General features: G+C 41.7%; 1 pseudogene; it reads right to left on the reverse strand.

Moving 5' to 3' along the window:
• Positions 1 to 1,070: 1,070 nt before the first annotated feature.
• LOC102734357 (translationally-controlled tumor protein-like) lies at positions 1,071 to 1,763 on the reverse strand (annotated as a pseudogene).
• Between the last annotated feature and the right edge of the window lie 4,205 nt (positions 1,764 to 5,968).

The raw sequence follows: 5,968 nt of genomic DNA on the forward strand, positions 1-5,968 counted from the left end.
ACACCTGAAATTCTACCCTATTATTTTTAAGAGGACTGTTAAAATAAAAATACAAGTGTGAAATATGCCATATGGTTTCATTGAGTTGTAAGGGAGAAAAAAAAGAGGAGGAGAAGGGGGGGCAGAGCATGTCATCAGTATCCATTCTATTATTATAAATTGTTAGCAAATTACCGGGGCACATTACCAATATGTATTCTAAGCAAAAATATGGAGAACAAATAAAACTTGAAAGAAGTGTAATCTATTATACATAATAAAATAGATAAACTTTTCTTGGTCATTAGGAATAAATAACAAACATTCATATAAAAATCATAATTTGGGGGCCCCTGGGTGGCTCAATCTGTTAAGTGTCTACCTTCAGCTCAGGTCATGATCCCGGGGTCCTGGATCGAGCCCCACATCAGGTTCCCTGCTCAGTGGGGAGTCTGCTTCTCCCTCTCCCTCTGTCCCTCCCCCTATGCTCATGCTCTGTGTCCCACTTTCTCTCTCTCTCAAGTAGATGAATAAAGTCTTTTAAAAAAATCATAATTTGTATTAATATTTATGCAGTCAAACCAAGATTTAATCACTATTATGTAAAACCTATTAACATCTCCTATGATACCATGCTTGGCTTATTTCCTAGCAGTCTCATGCTTTTGCATAGGTTTTAAATGTGCTCAAACACATTCCCCAGGGTTTTTTTCCTTACTATATTAGTCTCTTTTTATTCTTTTGGTAATGTCATTGAGTTAACTACTACTTTTGTACGTGATGAAATGTATTAGGAGTCACTTCAAATGTTGGCACCGCTATGAGCATGGTCTTTCCCTTTACTTGAACTCAGAATTAAGAGTTTTCATTCTTGTTTTTTTCTATTCCAGTCTCAGAAGAAGTTTTCACTGTAGAAGTTATCTGTAGACAGTCTTACGCTTTCTAGCAGCAGTCCACAACCAGACCCTAACTTCTCCAGGACACTACACAGGATCGACTTAATTATGTATTAAGCTAAGAGACATTCTCTCAAATGAGTTTAAATGCATTTTATCTTTAGCTAACCTACATGATATGTAAAAAAAATATGCCTTAAAAACAATGCTTCCGCTCCAAATAAATCAAGGTCAAAATAAATGAAGAGCTCAAGATGACATCAGGCCCGTTTGTTTAAGTCCTGGTGTTGTGTGGATGAAGAGCAGCAGCTAGTTATGACAATAGGTGATGCATCCAAAGTAATGGCCAAATTCCTTAACATTTTTCCATTTCTAAACCGTCCTTAAAGAAACTCATATATAGGGTCACACCATTCTCACGGTAGTCCAGCAGAGCAACCATGCCATCTGGATTTGTGTTTTCCCTAAAAAGAACTGGTAATTTTTGAAGTTAGCTAGGATTTCATAGCTTCATTTGTTCTTCAGCTCCTATCATAAAAGATTTTACTCTTTCTGGCCTCTGTTCTTTCAGTTTGCCTTTGATTGATTTCATGTAATCTTTGATGTACTTCTCGTAGGCTTCTTTTGTGAAGCTGGTTTCCTGAAAGTGATGGTCCAGGACAATAGCAACATCAGTGATTACCGTGCTTCCAGTACCTTTGCCCTCAGGGACTTCAGTGGAAGCATTTCCACCATTAGTGAATCATCAATGCTACCCTCTGTCCTCCTGACCACCTTCCCCTCCACCTCCAGGCACAGCCCATCTATGATCTCCCAAATCTTATAGATGTCGGAGGACATCTTATCATGGCTGAGGACGTCCTGGTAGATGATCATGAGGGCAGCTGGAGAGAGACCCCTGCGGAGCTAATTTAGCCGGAGCCTAGAGCTCTGAGCTAGTGGTACAGCCTGAGCAGCACTGGCGGGCAGGAGGGAGTGGGCAGAAAAGCCACACTCCCAAGTTTTAAATGTAAGAGGATAGGATCCTTCTCCAAGAGTCACCTTCTGGTATGTTACCATTTCCTCTGCCTGTCCTCCTTCCCTCGGGAGTCCAAGACTAAGACTGTGGAGTTCTTATAGTAATAGAAAGAGGAATTGGGAAACCAGCAGAGTGGACTCAGATAAGGGCAGGATCCAGATTCTGGAGCTACAACGAGTAGAGTATTCACCAAATTCTCTTAGGAAGAAGTCTAAGGAAGCTTCTTTCTTAGCCATTATCTTCTAAACCTTCCCATTTTTCAAGGCATAATCTTCTGACAAGTCTATTTTTTGGCAATTCATTTCATCCTTACAAATAAATTTTTGTTAATTGAAGTAGAGTCAAACATAATGTTGCGTTAATTTCAGATGTACAACATAGTGATTCCACAACTCTATATGTTATGCTATGCTCACCACAAGTGTGGCTACCATCTGTCACCCTACTTCACTATTACGATACCACTGACTATATTCCCTATGCTCTACCTTTCATCCCTGTGACTTACTTATTCCATAACTGGAAGCCTGTATCTACCACTCTCCTTCACCCATTTTGCCCATCCTCCCTTTTCCCGCTGGCAACCATCAGCTTGCTCCCTATATTTATGGGTCTGTTTCTGCTTTTTGTTGTTGTTGTTGGTTTCTTTTGTTTTTTAGATTCCACATATAAGTAAAATCATATGGTGTTTGTCTTTCTCCGACTCATTTCACTTATTATAATATGCTCTAGGTCCAACCATGTTGTCACAAATGGCAAGAGCTCATTTTTTATGGCTGAATAACATTCCATTGTGTGTGTATATATATACACACACACTACACCTTCTTTATCCATTCTTCTATCAAGGGACACTTAGGTTGCTTCCATATCTTGACTATTGTAAATAAAACTGCAATAAACAGAGAGGTGCATATATCTTTTCCTTACAAAGAAATTATGTGAAGTTGACAGAATCCAGAATCCAGTGAACACAACATCCTCCTGTTCAGTTGAACACTCCCATTTTTCTCTTTACTTTCCTATTCCACCATCCATAACACTTGCTCTAATATCAAAAATATTTCTAGACTGCAGGCTCAGTGAGGACAGGATTCATATCTGGCTTATATCTGTAGTTTCACTGCTCCATCCTAGTACCTGGCGGAGCTCCTGGAAGGAAGTATACTCAGTACTGATGGAAGGAATGACTGAAGCAATGAATAAACAATAAATCCTCTACTGGGATACACAGACATTCTCTCTGTGGAAGGCAAATCTAAAAGGAAAGCCATGACCTGGATCCCTCTCTTCCTCTGAAAAGAAAGAACTAACTCATTAAATCCTTTTCACTGGTGGCCTGGGTGGCTTAGTGGGTTGAGCATCTGCCTTCGGCTCCGGTCATGATCCCAGAGTCCTGAGATAGAGTCCAGCATCCAGCTCCCTGCTCAGCGAGGAGTCTGCTTCTCCCTCTGCCCAACCCCCAACCTGCTCTCTCTCTTAAAAAAATAAAAATAAAAAATCATTTTTTAAATATACCCCTTTCATCGTAAGTACTTCTAATTCTATCATTATCACTTTTTTTTTCATATCATTTCCACTCAGGGAAAAATCCAATGAAGGCAGAATTACAGACCTGATCCTCTGTATGGATAAGTAAAGCACAGAGTAAACTGAATGGATTTCTACACAACTAGGTAATTTTACAACGTTAAATATTTGATCAAAATATGCATAATTACCAAGCGACCACATGACTTATTTGATGACTGATGAATGTCATACAAATTTTTTTTTTAATTCTTCCTTGATTTCCTTATGGAAGAAAGAGATTTTCATTTGCAACTCCAGTAATTTCTAAGTGGTGAATTGGCAGAAAGAAATAATCTGCCTTTCAAAAGAAAATGGTTTAGTTTAGAATTAGTAAACAGGACATGTGGAATCTCATTAAATTCATTTATGATTTATCACATATTTTCACAGGCCTTTCTGAGAAGAAATAGTAAATAATAACTTTTGATAATTATTATTTTCAGCATGCATTTATTTTGAAGCAGGGTTGTATCAATATATTTATTATCAGGTTGCCTCAAAGTTATTTCTATACACTACCTTGTGTGTCATAAAAACTACAAGAAAGAAAACATTATTCATTACCAGACATCCAGGTCTACTTGTATAATAATCACTGCAGAGTTTTGGAGAAATATGTTCTACACCAGGAAACTAAAGAATACAGAATGTTCACAAATCACATGCTACCTTTTCTTGAAGCTGATAAAACCTTCTGTGCCAGTCTATTTTACCTGAAAATGTTTAGATGAAAAAAACAATGATAACAAGAAGAAAGGATGCTAACATGTATTGAGGTCTCCCTCTTGCCCCCTGTTGTTGAAAGTCTGTTGAAACTACTTGCCCCCTAATTATTCTGTAAATTAGATTTTTTTAATATTCACTTTCAAATGAGGAAACTTGTGTTCAAAGAAGTCAATGTTTTGGGGAGGTTGCTAAAATATGTTTAACTCCAAATCCCATTATTCCTGCCCCCAAGAAACTAATAAAGAGTTTCCTCTCTGGAACATACTGATAAATTGCCCGTAACATCCATCTCCAGCTTGCACTCCACAAACGCTGCTGCTCACCTGCTCCCAGCCAAGCTCAGAAGTCAGACCCTCCGGGTCTGCACAGGAAACAGGTTACTGTCACTCACCCTTATCAGAGTGTCCTCATGGTCAGCCTGAAAACTAAGGCGCCAAATGTCCAAAGCCATATACCAAATGAATGTGTTTAGATTGCTTACAAGATATGTTCACACCAGAGAAATGAAGAGATTCAAGTCTTGTCATCGTATTTCAAAAAAAATCTGCATCTCGGGTTTCTGATTTACCCTCAGTGTGTTATGGCATTCCAACGTGAGCAGAATCCTCCAGGAGAAACCAGACTCTCTGCCCGGGAGGAAGGCGGAGGAGACTGATTTCTGGTGACAGAGATTAGAAGAGGACAAATGGGTAGACTTCGGAAGTGTGTGAGGAAAAGGGATCTGAGAAGTGAGAACACACACACAAGCAGAAAGTGGAGCGAAATTCCAAAAGCCAGCGACACCTACCAAAGTACGCGTCTAGCTGTACCCGCAGCCTGCAGCAGGTTACACACACACATACACACACACATACACACACACACGCTCTTGACGACAAATCTGGGATCGTGCCTCTGCTTTAGGGGTGAATGGTTTAATTGGTTTAGAAAAGAACAGCCCATAAGAAATGTCTGAGAGCAGGGACCTCAGCAAAATATCTTGAAGTTAAAAAAGGAAAAATCAATCACGTACAGATTTTATTTTATTTTTTAAGATTTTATTTATTCATTTGAGACACATACGGAGAGAGAGAGCATGAAAAGGGGAGAGGCAGAAGCAGCCTCCCAGCCAAGCCAGGAGCCAGACGTGGGGCTCGATCCCAGGACCCTGGGATCATGACCTGAGCCAAAGGCAGACGCCCAACCATCTGAGCCACCCAGGCACCCCTCATGTACAGATTTTAATTGCAACTGAGGAAGTGCAGCCCTTCCTGAGCGTCTCAACCCGCCACGCTCTCGCTGCGTGGCTACAAGTAGCGAATGAATGAAATGCGAAGGGCGCGACGGAGGAAAGGAGCGCAATCGTAGCCCGCGAAGGGGTTCGTCAGCTCCGCGGCCCCCACAACGTCACCAAAGCAGGGGACTGTACGAGACTATAAAGCCAGCTGCAGCGCCTGAACCTCAGTGCTCCAGCCAGGGCCCGGGAACCAGAGCAGAGGCAATCCCGGAGTTCTCTGCTGGTGACAGCTCCTAACGTCTCCCTTCCCTCCCATCTCATTCCTCCTGCCTGCTCGAGTCGGAAACTCCTCCGAGAAAGTGACTCCCCTGCTACCCATCACCTGCTGGCTCCAAGCATCTCATAACCAGCAAGGGCTGCTGTAGCTTCTCCACCTTGCTTCCAGGCAGGGCTGAGGTCCGCCCAGCAGGAAAGGGACCGGGAAGCGGAGAAGAACTTCGAGGGAGTCGGCTCCGCCTGGCGGCGGGGAGTGGGGAGATCCGGGGCTGCAGACCCGTGGCG

This window comes from Leptonychotes weddellii, chromosome 2, assembly GCF_054177405.1.
Source record: "Leptonychotes weddellii isolate Sample4059 chromosome 2, ASM5417740v2, whole genome shotgun sequence".
Classification (NCBI taxonomy): Eukaryota; Metazoa; Chordata; class Mammalia; order Carnivora; family Phocidae; genus Leptonychotes; species Leptonychotes weddellii.